At 37.6% G+C, this 18691-nt stretch overlaps 1 protein-coding gene and 1 pseudogene across 1 annotated transcript in view; both read left to right on the forward strand.

Moving 5' to 3' along the window:
* The first annotated feature begins 6029 nt into the window (after positions 1–6029).
* LOC118609113 lies at positions 6030–6148 on the forward strand (annotated as a pseudogene).
* Positions 6149–15570: 9422 nt separating this feature from the next.
* The window catches only part of SPARCL1 (SPARC like 1), a 34952-nt gene continuing 31831 nt past the window's right edge, over positions 15571–18691 (forward strand). The window contains exon 1 of the mRNA XM_016161059.2: positions 15571–15948. The gene's annotated coding sequence lies outside the window, so the exon portion shown is untranslated. The remainder of the gene's footprint in view (positions 15949–18691) is intronic.

Genomic DNA, 18691 nt, shown 5'->3' on the forward strand with positions numbered 1-18691 from the left:
AATAGAAAGTTTCTTAGCAATACAGTTGCAATGCCTTCCCATCTCTCTCCTCTCTCTCTCTCTCTCTCTCTCTCTCTCTCTCTCTCTCTCTCTCTCTCTCTCTCTCTCTCACACACACACACACACACACACACACACACTCCTAAAATACACTGGAAACAGCTGTTTATGAGCACCTATGTCCAAGAATTTCCTACACTTCAGATACCCATCAGCAATGTCTACCCTACGAAAATTGTAAAGTGTAGTACATATCGCCCCCTTTACCCATCTCTGTTTGTCTTCTTTTTGTCCTTGTTCCGTGATGTCTTCGAGCTGCCCTCTTAATGGTCAAAAATTTCTCAAAAAGGCCCCTGCCCTAACTACACCTCTCTGTTCTGTGCTTAATCAACCCATTCCTTTTTTAGCATTCTACCAGAAGACAGGAAATAAATACAATTTATTATAAATGAGTAAATTATTTAGCCTGTTAGAAGGTCATTATTAGTATGTAAAAAAAGAAAAAAGTTGACGAAGGAAGAAGGATCAAAAGAACTCAGAGGAGAAGGCAAATGTGTGATTTCCAATATTAAATATCATGGTCAAAAGAGGTCTCACTGGGGAGAAATTAGAACAAAATTTGAGGTTGGGAGAGAATGAAAAATGTGAATAAACTAGGAAAGAACATTCCAGGCATAAAAAAAGCAAGTACAAAGACCCTGGGCCAGAGTGTGCCTGAAGGGTTTGAGGAGCAGTGAAGAGGCCTGTGTTGTAAAACAGAGGGAGTGAGTGAGTGAGGAGAGAATAGTAGGAAATGAGGTCATTGAGCCACAGCAGCCATGGCCTCTAGACCTTGAAGACCAATGCAAAGACTTTGGGTGCTAAATTGAGTGCAATGAAAAGTAAATGACATTTGCTCTTGAATTTAATTGATATAGACAAACTATCTCTCCTCTTTTAAGAAAACACATAAAAACCTAAGAAATAACGTAATGGGGAGGACCAATGACCTATCCAACTCAATCTTTTACATCTAAAGTGTTTCCAGCCTTGTACTATAGTTTAATTACTAACCTCTCTTAAAAACGTATTAGAGACTTATGTAGAAATGCACATAGCCCATCTTAGGATATATATTATACAGCAGGATTTCTCAATCTGGGCACTACTAACATTTTAGGCAAGAAAAGTCTTTGTTGGGATGTTAGAGGGTAGGAGGTGCCTATCCTAAGCACTGTGGTATGTTTAGCATCATTACTGGTGATGCTAAGTAGCATTAGATGCCAGTAGCTTCTTCCCAGTCATTGGAGACCATCGAAAATGTCTCCAGGCTTTACTAAATGCACAATCAACCCCAGCTGAGACTGGCTGTCATGGGGCAACCTTGTTGTTGTGTCATACATAACTCTTAGCTCATATTTGCCTTCAAAAACTAGAAATAATAAGGAGGTTGGTATATCTGCACTTCTGAAAACTACAACTGAAGTGGAGATTAAAAGGCCAGCAGAAATAAAAAATAAATTTCAGAATTCTGGTTAGATGTGATCCAACCTTAATTCTTTTGCAGTGACTATGTGGATATTTTGCATAGATAAGAGACCATTTTAAATAAATTGGTGTTTGTTAATGTGATCAAGAAATGTAACTCATTTGAAAAAGTTTTATTAATAGCTGAGGAACTGAGAGGCTTAATCTTGTATTTCCTTGGTCAAAAGGTAAACTTATTCATTCCCTTCTTCTTTTAAATGAAATAAAGACATAGTTTGAAAATGCACCTACCCATTTGGCTCAGTAGTTAAGTCTTGTCTGGCTGTAAAAATAGCCATTCCTCTGTCTGAACATGAAAATAGCACTTCCCTCAACAAAACCAAACATCTTAGAGCTGCAAAAGATGTTTACTTTCATAAAAAAGCCTTTTCCTCTAGTGTTTATTTTGGAATCATGTAGGTGTTCTAGTAGAGGTAAGCAGGTATATAAGGGTTAGAGACAAACCTTTAAGAGTATGCCTCCTGCGGTAGGTAAGCGTCGTGATTTTCACAACTTTCTACACATTAGGTTGAGAATATGTGCTGGTGTAATGCTTTTCTCCCCCTTTTAGAAAGTTGTGGATGGATACACTGAGATAATGATGATCATAATTCCCTATCTAATCTTTGTGGAACACTTTGTATTCATTCAGTCAGTCAGCAAACAGTTATTAAAGGTCATAATTGGCCGTAGTCAAGACATTAACAAATGAATATGGCTGTGTTCCAATAAAGCTTTATTTACAGTAACAGGGCATCACAGTTTGTCAACACCAGAAATTGGGTAAAAGGAATCAGGAGTTCAGGGGGAGGGTTATCAATTTAAATAGGATGATCAAAGTGAGTCTCATTGAGAAGGTATATGCAATCGAAAACTAGAAGTAGGTGAGCAAGTCAGACTTGTGGTTGTATAAAAGAAGAACTTTCCAGGTAGATGGAATAGCCAGTGCTAAAGTCCTGTGGCAGCAATGTGTCTGGTATGCTTCGAAGCTCAGGAAGGTCTGGCTGGCTAAGGCAGAACGAGTGAGTAACTCTATCTGTAACCACTCTCAATAGATATCTCCAACTCATTTCCTCTTTCTTTCTTGTTCTCCTCTTCTGTTAAATGAAACATGTTTTACCATACTGAGTGAGGGCTTAGAAATAAACCTTTTCCTGACTAGGAAAGGTAAGCAACGTTGATATGTTTTATTTTGTCCCCAGTAAAGCCTTGGTTCAATTCCATATCAAGAACACGGGCAATAGATGAAGGGAAGAATACCAACCACAAAGGTTTCCTCTAGGAATATTTTACCAACACATTCTAATCCTCATCAAAGCAGGCAGAATTAAGATTTATAATTTTTTTTTAAAAAAAGCAACTATAAAATACTGTCTTTTTATTCTCATGGTTTTTTTACTCCTGAAATGCTTTTAAGAGGCAGCCGACTGAATTTTTTTTACAGAATCAGAATGCTGGTCTATTATTTCTAAACTGTCAACAAATCTGTCTTCTAAGAACTCTAATTCTGGATCCTGACATCCTTCAGAGGAAGAATAACGTGAGCTTCCGGGTGCTATCAGAACAAAATCAACCCATGTTCTCAAGTCCTCAGGCTTACCCAGAGTAGGTCAGCACACCTGTATCCACACCTGAGAACTGTGCATGGGAGTGAGCCTTGGTAATGAAGATGTGTGTGTGTGTGTGTCTGTGTGTATATGAAATTGTTTTTTAAATAATGTCTGATGGAGTCAGCTTGTAATGCAACTTAGAATAATAACTTTTAATTTATATCTCATCTTTTCCCACAAAAATGTAATTATCATGAAAGGATAACATAGACAAGAGATAGAGGGTAAACAAAAGCGTGGGTAAGTTTAGCAAGCAGAAACTCATATACAGGTCACAAAACCTCACTGTCCTCTCAAGCCTTGCCCCATACCTTCCCCACCTTTCTGTGTGCTTTGGCCTCCCTGGAATTCTTCTTCCGGTTGTCAGAATGCCTGGTGCTGTCCCCTCCTGGTCAAAAGTGCTAGTGCCCCACCTTTGTCACTCTAATGCCTACTCATCCTTGAGTTCAAAGGACACTTCTTCAAATTAAGTCCAGTCTTTCTGTTACATACTCTCACAGAAAGGTTCCTTTTCTAATAGCACTTTTCATTTTGTAGTTTACACATTTATCCGAGTGATTAATGACTACCTGCCTCTTCCGCTAAATTTGAGGCTTCATGAGGACAAAAATCCTTTACTCGTGCTCCTCATCATATTTCCATCAGCCAGCAATGCCTGACATATAACAGGCATTCCATAAATATTTGTTAAATAACAGATGCCTCCCAGAAGTCAGAGGAAAGAGAGAAGCACGATAAGTTAAAATATTACAAAATCAGTAAGTAGAAGCAAACAAATTTTCCAGAAGCATAGTTTTTCCTGCATTCATGTTCTGAACAAAATGTTTCCCTTGGGTTCTCAAAAACATAACATTGTGTGAATCTGTAGACAACACCCTTATATTGATATAATACTTTTCAAACAGCTATTTCGTAAAGCATCCTTCAATACAAGCCTATGACAACATGACAAATCACCACTCAATATATACAATTCTAAATGGAGCAAAACAAAATTCTCCAAAAACAGTTTTCTCAGGGCGCTGGTTTAATGCAAAGGTAAAATAATGGGAAAAGATTGCATGTCCTTTGGGTCCTCCTCCATAAATATTTCCTCCAATTGTGATATAATTGGACAGCTGAGAGTTACACTCTCTGTGAACACATAAAAGGCAAATACACATCCTTTTTTGACAATCAGCTGGAGGCAGTATGATTATTCAATTTACTATTGTTCAGAGTAGGACATGCATTCAGCTGGAGAGAGAATGACTCATGGGCTCCATTCATTTATGAAAGATCGTGGTTCGTACTCCCCTCTTGTGGCCACTTTCAAGTATACTGGCTTGCACACAGGAGTGCAGTAAGGCAAGTGAGCAATTAGATATTTTTCTTTTGAGTTAGGTAATCTGAGAATCACTCATTCTTTCATCCTTCTAAAATGTCGGACCAACTTTTAAAAATTGGCAGAACGTTTAATAGCATCTTAAAACAAAGTTCGATAGACTTATTAAATCTTCAGTGATCAGTGTTTAAAAAGCTCAACATTTGAGCTTAAGAAGGTGGACGGTTTAATGCAAATACGTGAGAAGCCTGGTCATACCTTACACATTATCCTTCCTTAATTATACTGGCGTTCTCTCAATTTTGTTCCTTTCAACTCGCACACCAGTAGATTTGAAACTTTTGGAGAGTGTAGAATGGATACGCCAATCAATAGAATCACAAATGCTCATTTTACAAATATTTATTGAGTACTTTCCACTGTAGGAAATCAAGATTATATAAGAAATGATCTCTGCCTTAACATATTACCTAGTAGGGGAGAGGGATCATATACATATAGCTATATTACAAGATGAAAATGTAAATGCCTCCTGAAAATTAAATTAATATGTTATTTCCCAATGACATAGGACAAAGCCAGAGATGAGATATGAAAAAAAACAGTTGATGAGCTGCTTCTTGTGAGTCCACACATTCTAGTGCAGGAAAAATATGAATATAGCACTTATTCTGCATCAGATATTCAAAGCACTTTATCAAAAATAATATGCTATCCACCTCAGGCTCTTTAGGATATGTGTGGTATGTGCTGAGCTGGCTCCTACTCCTGGTGACCCTAGAATGAGTGATGTCCACAATATTCTATCCTCAATAGTCCTGTTCACTCAGCTCCTGTAGTATCCATTAGGATGGTTACTATCCAAAGCAAAACATAAAATAGCAAATGTTGGCAAGGATGTGGGGAAATTGGAACACTTGTATGCTATTGTTTGGAATTTAATTGCTATTGCTTCTGTAAAATGGCATAGCCTTTGCGGAAAACAGTATAGCTGTTTCAAAAAAGTTTAAATAAAATTACCATATTATCCAACAATTCTCTTCCTGGGTATATACCAAAAGAATTGAAAGCAGGGTCTCAAAGAGATATTTGTACACTCATATTCATAGCAGCATTATTTACAATAGCTAAAATGTAGAAGCGCCCCGTGTCCATTGAAAGATTCATGGATAAGCCAAATATGGTAAACATATACAAAGGGATATTATTCAGCCTTAAAAAGGAAGGAAATTCTGACATGTACTACGATATGGATTAAACTTGAGGACGTTAAACCAAGTGAAATAAGCCAGTCATAAACATACAAACACATATGATTCCACTCATATGAGGTACTTAGAGTAGTCAAAATCATAGAGACGAAAAAGAGCATAATGGTTGCCAGGGCTTTGAGGTGAAAGAGGGTATGAGGGTTAATGTTTAATGGATATAAAGTTTCACTTTTACAAGATGAAAACTTAGGAAGATCAATGGTGGTGATGGTTGCACATTATGAACGTATTTAACATCACTGAATTGTACACTTAAAAATGGCTAAGATGGTACATTTTATCTCATATGTATTTTACCACAATAGAAAAATTATTTTAGTCTACGGCCATGCCTCTCTGAACGAGCCCAATCCCGACTGATCTCAGAAGCTAAGCAGGGTTGGGCCTGGTTAGTACTTGGATGGGAAATCACTTAGGGAGATCAGGTGCCGTAGGTATAAATAATAATAATAATAAATCATAAAAATAAAAAATAAAATAAAAATAAATAAATAAAAATTATTTTTTTAAATATCGAATTCAGAGAAAAAGTAACTTTCTTTTCGAGATAACAGAGAAAGCTTCTTAGAAAGGACACATCTATATTGAATTTTGAAAGACTGGTAGAATTTAAGCATGAAGATTTCAGGCAGAGGAAACTACCTCAGCAAAAGCATAGAGGCAGAAAATTACAAAGCAAAGAAAAGAGAGGGAAGAGAGGGAAAGGAAGATCGTACATAAAGTGGCAGATAGCTTTAAATGCCCAGCTCATAAGCTCAGAATGGACTTGGTAGGCAGCGAGAAGCTGTTTAAAGCGTATGAGAGATATTCGTCCTGCTATTTTTGCTGAACCTCCACCAACTGTTAACACACAATGTGAGAAGTGTTAACAAGATTTTTTAAAATTATAATTAGGAAAATTTCGATGGCATGTTTTCAGAAAAACAACTATAATCTTTTCAAAAAGTTATTCCACCTGTTTCCTTATAAACTTTTCAGAGTAATGAATACTGTTACAAATATTATACAGGGTTCAACAAGAAAACATGAATGACTCAGTTTCTCCAAGCATAAACTGTAATATCCAATTGATTACACCACAGTAAATTGCGTAGTTTTAAGCATGAGTTGTGTTTTAGTCAATTAGTAATTCTCATTTGTCACAGAGGCAAAATAGGGAGGGGGGGATCTTATTTTTACATATATAATATATAATATAGCTGTGGATATAGTACATAAATGGATATACAGTATATCTGTGATATTGCAACTTCATGATGAGGGGTGGGCAGGAACACATAGGAAAAAAAAATGTTCAAAGGTTCCCTTGGGAGAGTGATAATGAAAATAAATTTTGGAGAAATACTAGACGAGAGGGAACAGGCATTGTGCAAATCATTTGCTTCTTTTTCAGTATTATTTTATATTAGTTTTAGGTGTAGGGCATAGTGGTTAGACATTTATATAATTTATGAAGTGAGCCCCCTGACTAGTCTAGTATTCACCTGGCACTATGTGTAGTTATCACAAATATTTTTGACTATATTTTCTGTGCTGTACTTTACATCCTGGTGACTATTTTGCAGCTACTAATTTGTGTTTTTTTAATCCCTTCACCTTTTTTACTCGGCCCCTAAACCACCCCCCACCCCCATCTAGCAATCACCAGTTTGTTTTTCTGTATCTGAGTCTATTTTCATTTTGTTTGTTCATTTATTTTGTTTTTTAGATTCCACATAAAAGTGAAATCGTATGGTATTTGTCTTTCTCTATCTGACTTATTTCACTTAGCATAAAAGCAAATCATTGTTTTGTCTCCTTTTGAGTTACCAGCCAATTAATGTCAGTGTAGACTCTGATCAGGCCTAACCTGGCTCTCTCACCATTTGCTAAAGATTGAGCCTCAGCTGTAGTGCCACCAACACTCATGTTTACAACCGGACCACACAAAATCTCTATTAAACACCAAGTGCTCTTTCACAACTGAAATATTGACAAAAATACAAATGTCCTTGCTCAAAACCAAGAAGAAAACACAAGCTCTGGAACAAATTTCCAGAGTAGGATTGCTTCATCACACAAACAGTACTTCTTAGTCTAAAACATCTTGCTCTGGGAACTTAACACTACAGCCAAAAAACATCAGACAGATTTGGAGGAGGGCGGCTTTTGGCTAATAACAGCAAAGTGACCTCACCCGTGAGAAGGCCCGAGTATAAACTTCAGTCTTGGGAAGCAAGACACATCTGGTAAATCAAATGCATAGAAATATTAAGAAGTCCAGCCACATCTCACTTGGACAAGAGATCTGCACACCAGGCGATTTCATAGATCGGACTCTGTGTCTTTCCCAAGGTAAGGTCAGAATAAGAGAACAGCCACGGAGCTCACATTGCTAGTGCACAGCCCACCCCACTTCCCCCAAGCTCAATGAGGGTTCTGTCTGAGAAAAAGGCAGCGACATAGGACTCCGGGGATTGATGTGAGCAGCTGCTGTGTTTACAGAGCTTGACTAAAAGGATATGTTTCATCCCTGTGCCTGAAAGTCATCATCCCTCACAGAGTATATTAGCAGTTTCTGTGAAAAGAGGAGGCGTTCTAATTCTTATTACAGAAGCCTCCATGACACTCTCCAGCAACATTCAGCTTTCTTATTGGTGGCCTTCATCATTGTCGTCATCATTATTATTAATTATTATTATTATTATTTGTTGAGCTCTGGTCTAGTCATGCATTGGACAAGGCACTATGTGAACATCATCTCTTCTTCTCAAAATTACTCTACAAAGTAGATATTATTATCCTCCTCATTTGACAGATAAGGACATGGAAACACAGAGAGGTTAAGTAATTTTCCCAAGGTCACACAGCTAGAACATTTCAGGGGCAGGATTTGAATTCAGGTCTGTCTGACACATCAATTCTCTACTATACTTTCTCCAGGGATAAGAATTCTAAACATGTGCTCCATCCTCCAAGAGCTCGGTTGATGTAATTTAGATTCAGAGGCAGTAGAATTTATTTCTGGTAGTGTCCAGTGGCATCAGTAATTAGCAAGATCCTTTCTGGCCTTTTTGATGTCCTTTGATAATCTGGCACCTGATAGGGAGATAGACACAAAAGACTGAAGGTACAAGAAAATGGCAGGCATTAAACTTCAGCTCCTAATGTCCTTCAGTTTAGAATTTACCGATTCCGAATCAAAGGAGTGGATATACATACCTGCTTGTAACTTTTTGGGCTGGGGCTCAGACATATGTGTCTAGCACCTAAGTAATAAATTTGACAGTCCATGTTCATAGCCAAAAACCATCAGACTGGGTTCTTGATTAAAATTTCTCGAGGGACATAAGAAAAGAAAAAACAAAATCTTGCCGTTATGATGAAGAATTTCAGGAATACAAAAATAAAGACAGAACCCTTCGTTAGTTAATGAAAATCCACTCACATAAGTACAAAAATATCATCATGAACTGGACCACATTAAAACAACTGTAGATTTTGATTAAACTAAGAATGATCTTAAGCAATTCCAAAAGAAAAAAATATGTATATGTATCTATTAAAATCTGTTCCCTTCCTCAGGGCACTGTAGCTTTACTTCTTTGACTCTCAATTTTACTCTTTAAACTCAGCCCTCCACCTCAAAGTTATGCTCAATCATTTTTTTCTGACGTCTTCAGAGGTTTATCATGTGTTCCTAGGTCCCCAATTATCACATGGTGACTCCCATTTCGTAATCTTTTGCCACGGCTCCTCTGGGATTACCCACTGCCCAGGAAGCTATTTGAGCTCAACCCTGGTCTGAGGCCCGTAATTGGGCCACTGCTCACCAGCCATCCCCTCTCTTGTTAAGTTCCACTATGTTTGCCAGACACCACTGCCTCTAGTGGGCAGCACTATAACTGCTAACGCCACCACCTTTGCCAGGCACTCTCTGCCTCTGCTGAGCGCTGTCACTGCCAGTCAACACCACTACCGCCATCACCACAATGGTCTACGCTGTGCACTGCTGAGCTTTTCACTAAACTGAATCACATGAGTATGAAAACGAGGCTGCTTATGCTTTAGTTTTTCCAAGAAATTCAATTAAATGACTTGTTCCATTTAAACCCAGAGTTCCCCTCTTTCCAGGATGCACTTGAGTCTACTGAGGGCTAGCCTAGGATTAAATCTAAGAGAAATAAACTATTCCACAATACCATTGGCTATACTATTGAGTTAATCTTGTCTGCCTAACCTCCTTTTCCCGTAGATAAGTCTTTCCCAAGTTCTTGGTTCCTCCTGGAGGACCCACCCTACTCATCCCTTAGACGTATCCAAATTTATTCAGTAGTACATTAAATTAGATTCAAACCGAACCCACGGAACAGACATCAGAATTTAATCACAAAAAGCAGTTACTTTTTTAAAAATTGCAGTTTTGCTAATGTCAACATTTAAGAATTTTAAAAATCACAGATTATTTGTTACTGCTTCACAAAATTTCTTTTATTTAATTGGACTTTAGCCTCTTTCTATTATCTTTGTTGTAGGAAACAGCAAAAAGAAACAGGATAGTCCACGGATGCTGTACAAGTAACTTTTGCTGCTTTACATAGTGTCTTACATGTTTTTTCCTGAAGTTTTTTTACATTGTGAATTTTATCACTAATCATATTTTCCTCATTCCTTTGAACCAGAAGTTTCAAGGTAAATCTGCAATCCCCTTTATAGCGGGTTGAATTGCATCCTTCAAAAAGATGTGTTTACGTCTCAAACCCTGGTACCTGTGAATGGCAACTTATTTGGACATACGGTCTTTGCAGATGTAATTAAGATGAAGTCATACTGGATTAGGATGGGCCTTAGATTCAATGACCGGTGTTCTTATAAGAAAATAGAACACAGAGGTTCAGAGGCCTAGGAGAAGAGGCCGTGTGAAGATAGAAGTAGAGATTAGAATGATGAATGGTACAATTATAAACCAAGGAATGCCAAAGATCGTTGGAGCCTACCAGAAGCTAGGAAGAGGTAAGGAAGGATTCTTCTCTAAAGCCTTCTTAAGGAGCCTGTGCCTGCTGACTTCAGACTTCTGGCCTCCAGAATTTTGAGAAAATAAACTCCTCTTACTTTAAGACACCTAATAGTTGGTGATTTGTCATGGCAACTGTTGGAAACTGATAGAAATTTGATACTGAGGATGGGGTACTGCTACATCAAATTCCCAAAATGTTGGAAGTGGCTTTGGAATCGGATAATGGGTAGTGGTTGGAAGAACGTTGAGGCATATGATAGAAAAAATCTAGGTGTTCTTGAAGCGATTATTGGTAGAAATATGGACATTAAAGAAGATTCTGGTAAGTCCTTAGAAAGAAGTAAGAACTTTATAGGAATAGTCAATTATTTTAGAGAAGGCATGTTTTATCACAAACAGAATGTTGGTGGAAATATAAATGTTATAGGTAATTCTGATGAGGTCTCAGAGGAAATGATGAACATGTTATTAGGCACCAGATAAAAGGTGACCTTTATTAGAAAATGGCGGGAACTTAGCTGAATTATCTTCTACTGTTGGGTGAAAGCAGAATTTGTAAGTGATGAACTTGAATACTGAGCTGAGGATATTTTCAAAGTATGGAATATGTATCCTGGTTCCCCCTTGCAGCTTATAGTAAAATGTGAGAAGAAAGATAAATGGAAGGAAATATTGAGTGAAAAGGAATCAGCACTTAATGATTTTGAAAATTATCAGCCAACAGTGACAAAAAAATGGAAAGTGTGCTCTGGAAAGAACATCAAGGGCATAGCCAGACGACTTTTGCTACAGAGATTAGACATGTGAATGTGACCCATGGGTCCAATCAACCTTTTCAAAAGAATCCAGGAATACAGATGGATTTATCCAGAAAAGATTTGTGGAGGATATGATGGCTTGAACTCCATAGATTGCACAGGAGACCCAGAAGTTTCTTGAGAATATTATACCAGCAGAAATACTTTCGCCCTAGGCTGAAAGGGAGATTGAGAATAAAATGAAGGCCATCAGACTTCCAAAATTCTACATAGCTACAAACATGTGTTATCCTTCAAGGAAAAGGAAGAATGACTCCTGCTACGGCCTGAGTTGTGTCCTCTCAAAATTCATATGTTGGAGTCCTAACCCCTAGTATCTCAGAATGTGGCTATATTTGGAGATAGGACCTTTAAAGTAATTGAAGTAAAATAAGGTCATGTGGGTGGGCCTTAATCAAATATGACTGATGTTCTTATAAGAGATTAGGATCCAGACACATAGAGAAGAAAGACAATGTGAGGACACAGAGAGAAGACAGCCACCTACAAACCCAGGAGAGAGGCCTCAGAAGAAACCAACCCTGCCAACACTTTTATCTGGGACTTCTACTCTCCAGAACTGTGAGAAAATAAACTTCCGTTGCTTAAGCTACCCATAGTATTTTATTATGGTAGCCCTAGCAAACTAACACATGGTATAAGCAAGGAAGGAGGTCCTGCAGGTGTTATGGACTGAATTGTGTTCCCACACCAAAACTTTCATATGAAGCCTTAACCCCCAATATGGAGACAGAGCCTTTAAAGAGATAATTAAAATTAAATTAGGACAGAGGGTAGCCCCCTAATCCAATAGGACCAATGTCCTTTTAAGAAGACGAATCAATACCAGAGGTGTGTAAGCACAGAGGAAAGGCCATGTGAGCACACAGCAAGAAGACAGCCATCTGCAAGCCAAGGAGAGAAGCCTCAGAAGAAACCAATTCAGCTAGCACCTTGATCTCAGACTTCCAGCCTCTAGAACTATGAGAGAATAAATTTATGTTACGTAAGCCACCCAATGTGTGATATTTTGTTATGGTAGCTCTAGCAAATTAACACGTGGTATAAGTGAGCAAGAAGAGAACTGCAGGTCAGGTCCTGGCCAAGATGATTATCGACTGTTTTCACTGCAGCTTGCCTTCATCCACACCCACTTCTAGCCTGGGGCTCTTCACTACTCCAAGGGAACCATGCACCCTTCCGACAACGACTTATGTCTCGCCTCTTAGACATCTAAATAGGCAGAAACAATGATATTTCTCTCATTATTGCCCAGAGACTTGTGCTATGAATGACAAAAAGGCTCATTTGATGCTTAAGGATTAAGTCATGTGTTCTCTAGCCCTCCGCTTGATTCAGAGGTTCTTAACTTCATGGAATCCCTGAGTCGGGGAGTTCATTCGTGGACTGTAGGAGCTTACCCACAGCTTTCATTCAACTCTCTAAGGGAATCCTAGTTCTAGAAAGTTAAAAAAATACTTCAGCTTTGATGTTGGCTTTTGTTAGACCCTTCTGCCCAATGCTGATGTTATGTGGGTCAGTTCATGTGCAACGATGTAATAAGCTCTCTATTAGTCAAAGTTTTCCCAACACATTTAGACACCGGATAAGCTTCTACATCTGATCTACAGCTCCATATGTTAAGTGAGTATTATTGTAAGTTTATTGCCCTCAGCTTCATGAGCTGTAAATTATTTTATAGATGACAGCTTCACAAAAAACAAGAGTTTAGCTATCTGCCCAAGAATATTCTGAAAATAAAACTATGCTTAAAAGACATTATGAATTCAAAGTTTTTTTATTTTTATTTTTTCAAAAATTCTATATTTTTTATTTATAAGAAATACAGTAGATCTTTTTAATCACGTTATAGATTAATAAGACCTACAGAAAACATCTTGTATAACTGAGAGTTAAAATTATCAAGCTTTACCACCTACAAGCAAATCTTCTAGGTATACATATTTATATTTAAGGGACAAATCCAGTTGCTTTAACCAAATTATGTTTTATGTTAACATAAATTTCTATAAGAAATTTATTTTGATCATTTCATAGAAACATAAAATATTAATTTTAGTATTAGGAAAAAAAATATTTTTGTTGGTCAAATCTTTTTTCCATAGCCTTCTAGCTAAAACTTTCTCTACATTCTCATTGAACTGATATAATTACCTGAAATCAATTTTATAAAGCTATCTCAAATAAATGGGGAATGTTGTTAGAACAAGGAGTCAACATTCTGAGTTCCAGAGAAAAATTTCCTTGTCTAACCTGGGCAAAATCTTTGAAATTGCTTGTCCCACATGTCCCGCAATAGTCCCACCATGCCCGTGGCTCTTGAAAGCTGTTGGAGAAATGGTGCTTGTGTCTCAGACCCAGATATGCACAGAGGCAGAGGAGAAGCAAAGTCAAATACAGCCTACCCCTTTGATCCTTTCTCTAAGGAGACTGCTCACACCCTAGACCTTGATAGAAAAAAAAACATCCCATTGTCTGAAGCAAAAGGACATCACGTCATTTCATCCTGTGCCTGGAAAGGCAGTTTGGAACAAGTCATCTGATTCTAGAGACGTGAGACAGTTCCCAGCTGTGTCGTGACTCGTTTTAGGTTCCTAGGCAAATTGCCCAGTTTCCTTTGCTCCCAAATTTCCCCAACTGCAAACGAGAGATAATTCTTGCTACCTTTCTCTTGTGGTGTTCTGAAAAATAAACAGCACAAATGTTTTTAAAGTGCTTGGAGATAATTGAGGGAAGATTTCCCTAGAATTAGAGGTTGGGTTTTGGCTTAGTTTTGTTGTCGTTGATTTGCTTTTGGCCTGACATTGGCATTAATGTAGAAAATCTAAATTAAATTAAATTGCAACCATTCATCTCATGTTGATGGAGCATTTTCAGTATGCAAAGCACTGTGCTAGGCACATGGAGTTTACAGAGGTGGCACTTCCTTACCCTCAAGGAGCTCACAGCTTGCTCTGAATGAGGTATTATCGACTAGAGGTTGAGTAACACAGCAAAGCCATCAGCCAAGGTAACTGAGTTGAAATTCCAATCCTACAACTGATCACCTGGAGACCCTGGAAAAACCACTCAACTTTACCAAGCTTAGGTTTTCTCATGCAAATCACAATAGCTAATATTGGCATGTCGGCTGGGTAGCAGGAGGTGTTCTACATACTAGAATTTACTTCAAAGTCAGAACGACTTTAAAACTCAGAACAACTGCCTAAGATAGATACTATTATCATCCCTATGTTTGTATCCCCATCTTATAAACAAAGATGCTGAAACTTAGAAAGTTTACATAACTTGTCTGAGACCATACAGTTAGGAAATGGTGAAGCCAGGGTTCAAATCCAAGCTGTGTGGCCTCAAAGTGTGCAGACTTTACCACTATACTACACTTCCTTCAAATAGGAACGTATTAATTCTCATTTCAGATAGACTTGTGAGGATCAACTGAAACAATGCATAAAAAACTGTTAGCACAGTGACTAAAGCATAATAAATATGCAATAAACGTAGAAGTAGCAGTAGAATAGATTAGACACACATATAAATAACCAGAATTCCAAGTCAAAAATAAATGTCCATTTCATAATAAAATTCCTTATAGAGCAATCACTTTCCAGGGGGTGACAGTAGAGAGTGTGCGGGGGGAAGGGGAATGGGGTGAAGAATAGTCTACAAACTGCAACATTTGTGAATTGGCATACAAGAGATCTATAAATAAATGAGTGATGCTTCACACATACATAAATTTCTGAAGGTCATTTAAAGAAAGGCGAGAGTATCAGAAGTACTCTGCTATTATTAAAATTCAGACTGTACTCGTGAGAACAATTTCGAATTAAGCAATGTGAAATGTATCCGCTACGATTCTCCCTCTTCCTTAACCCCCACCCTCCAATTTCCTTTAGTAAGAAACAACAGCATGAAGTTTTCTTTTCAAAGCCTTAAAATAAAAATCCTCAAAAAAGGGTTAGAGTCATTTGGGGGGAAAAAAAATGTATAACGAGCCAACCGCTTATACTCTGGCCAAGTTATGAGCCTCTGAGAACACAGGCTTGAGGGAAGGACTGTTTGTTAACTCTTTCGCAGTTGATCTGCACTGCTTTCAAATCTCATCGCACCGCACCCTCGGTGAGAGGCCAGCCTGCCAGAGAACTGCAGGAATCTGCAACAAAAACGATGACAGCCTGAAACACGCTCAGTGCCAACCTCCAAACTTGTCTGTCACCTCGGACCCTGATTAGCTGACAGAGCAGCAGAATTTCAACTCCAGTAGACTCGATTGTGTTTCTGGGCAAAGAAGATGAGCTAAAGAGGGAAGAGATTTAAAGAGTACCGAGTATTTGTCAAACTTTTATTTCCCGGCTGTGTGCAAAGAGGGGATTCAACTTCAATTTTTTGCAGAGGCTCTGGTCCAGCTACCTACCTAAAGGTAAATTTTAATAAGTTTACTGCATTGTCTAATTACATTTATTTAACTGATTTGCATGATCTGATAACAATATCTAAGATTTTAGCCTAATACAAAGCCAGTCATTTACAAAAAAAAAAAAAAAAAAAAAAACAGAGAAACCTTTCGTATGATTTACAAGAAAAGCTACTTTGTAGAGAATTTTAACACTTGCATCCATGTTTCTTTTTCTTCGCCAAGGTTAAATAGAGAATACTCACAAATGATGGTTTTAATATCAAGCAAAGACACAAATGTTGCTGGCAAAAATTGCATTCAGATCTTGGTGAAGTCTGAATCACATTTAAATGTGTTTTTAGAAATACTTTGCTAAATTTATTAAGTGAATCATAAAGAAAATAGTTTTTAAAAACTTTCAAATCAAAGTCATTTGTGTGTTTTTCATGTTTAAATTATCTAAAGTTATTCAGTGACCACCATTGCCCCAGTCTGTACATAACAGCAATGTAGAAATGAAACATTTTGTTTTTCCAAAAGGTAGAAAAATTCCTAAAATACTACACCCTTCTCTGATTACTTTTTAGTTATAGTGACTATTACTCCTTTCCTGATTCCCTTGTATAGTTTAATGACAATCTCATCTCCTTCTATCATTGTTTAAGATGTGTACACACATACACAAAATTTGTCTAATTCCTAATGATTTCTTATTTAGGAAGGGGAAAAAGAGGGAGGGGAATCAAAGAGCTAAAGAGATTATGATAACTTCAGTTATAAAATACTATCGCTTCTGGCTCTATCTTCTAAAATAAAAAAATAATGCAAGTCATGCTCATTCATCCTTCTAGGTATTAGAGGTCACTCTGCAGGAGAAAACCATGCTTTCCACTGCAGATCCATACTGTTGATACTATAACCAAGAGGTACTGCAGAAAGAGTATCTTTCTTGCATAGCCTTTAATCTGCAAAGAGGTTAAATATGTCACCTTGGCATTGTATCTGAGCTCTCATCTGGCCCAGAGCCTAAGTACACTGAATAGAAATGTTCAGTCAGTCCAACTCAGCAGAAATCTTTTTTTAAAATCCTCCCCTTTCTCACAGATACTGGCTTTTTTCAGCTCACGGCTTATTCAGCTAAACCTTGATGGTTATGACTATCGTTAACTATGATTTTTTTTTAAAGACATTTCTCTTAGGAAAGATTTAAGTGCATATTTCTGTTCATCCAACAGGAGTTAGCAAAACAGAGCAATCTGTTTCATCTACTTATCATCCAATTAATTAAAGCTGCTTTCCACATTTTGGAAAAGAATTTGTACATATTATTAATAAACCTTGCCCTTTTTCTTTCAGGAAATTTTTGTACAGTCAGTTAGCAATTAGAGTACCGTGTTTCCTTTCCAGGTCCTTTGGGATTTAATCCACAATAATCTCTCATGTGCAGTTTCACTTATCAACTAAGGAAAAATAATAAATAATGATGATAAAAAAATGAAAGAAATAGCAATGTATCTGGACAATTCAAACACATTATTCATTTCATTTCCTCTTGACTGCTTGTTATTTTTATTTAGTTGACTTGTAACAGTACGCAAACAGTGTGGTTTTATAGAAGTGTAGCACGAGGTCCAGAACATGTAGGGAATCTTTTTCCACTAAAAAGAACATGAGTGACTGTTGTTAAAAGACTTCAGGTGTCCTTTCCCCTCACATATCATTCTGAAACAACTTTCATGGAGGAGAAGGGAATCCCTATAAATCCAGGAGAATTTCCCCAGTAGGCCTGGCTGCCAAAGAGATGCCCAATTAGGCCAGGATCTGGTTCGTACAGGGCACATAGGGCATCTTCTCTCAAAAGTTGAGCCTGCAATAGTGGTACCACTTGGGGCTGGCTTGGTTTTTGTCTTGGGCATCAAAAGGTGAACAAAATTCTGAGGAAGAGAGTGGCCATAGGGAGATGGTGTAATAAAGTGAATGAGATCATGGGCTCTGGAGGCATACAGGCATGGTTTATATCCAGGCTTTACCAGGCTCTGTGACTTCAGGCAAATGACTTTGGGGCCTCAGTCCCCTCATTTGTGAAAATGGGGCCTCAAAGATTTTTTGTGATAATTAAGTGAAAAGAAAAAAAACAGCTATGCCTGTATATATGAAACAATCAATCAATCATAACTAACATTAAAGCATTAGTCTACTTATATGTCCTGACTGGAAAACTGTAGAAAGGAAACTTACTCCAAGTTTTCCCTCAGGGTTTCTTCCCTACACATTGCTGTATAATAAAATATCAATTCCAGGTATCTGCCTCAGAGTCATCTCAACAAAGTGGATAGAGCATAAGTTTCAAAGTCTAACCTACTTGGGATCACATCCTGACTCTGCCTCTTACAAATTGTGTGAGCAGTCACTTCACACCTCCAGGACTCAGTTTACTCCTTTATTAACATATAGTGACAGTATTACCCCAAATGGGATTGTTGTAGGAATTAAACGAGTTTTTAATGTGAAGTATCTAGTACCTGGTAGAGTACTAGACACATAGTGAGAAAGTGGTTATGCCCTTGGAATGATTTTTCTGGTAGTAAAATTGGGGAGTAAGAAGAAAACAGTCTCTGAATTAATTGTCTTTTTTTATCAAAGAAATGAAAAAAATAAATCTGCCAGTACCATATACCCCTGGGGCCTTCAACATGAAGTATTTATTACTGTGAGTATTTACTGTTTCAACAATTAGTTGCTTCTTAATGGCCAAGTCAAATGAAAC

This window comes from Rousettus aegyptiacus, unplaced genomic scaffold (genome assembly GCF_014176215.1).
Source record: "Rousettus aegyptiacus isolate mRouAeg1 unplaced genomic scaffold, mRouAeg1.p scaffold_m13_p_10, whole genome shotgun sequence".
Taxonomy (NCBI): Eukaryota; Metazoa; Chordata; class Mammalia; order Chiroptera; family Pteropodidae; genus Rousettus; species Rousettus aegyptiacus.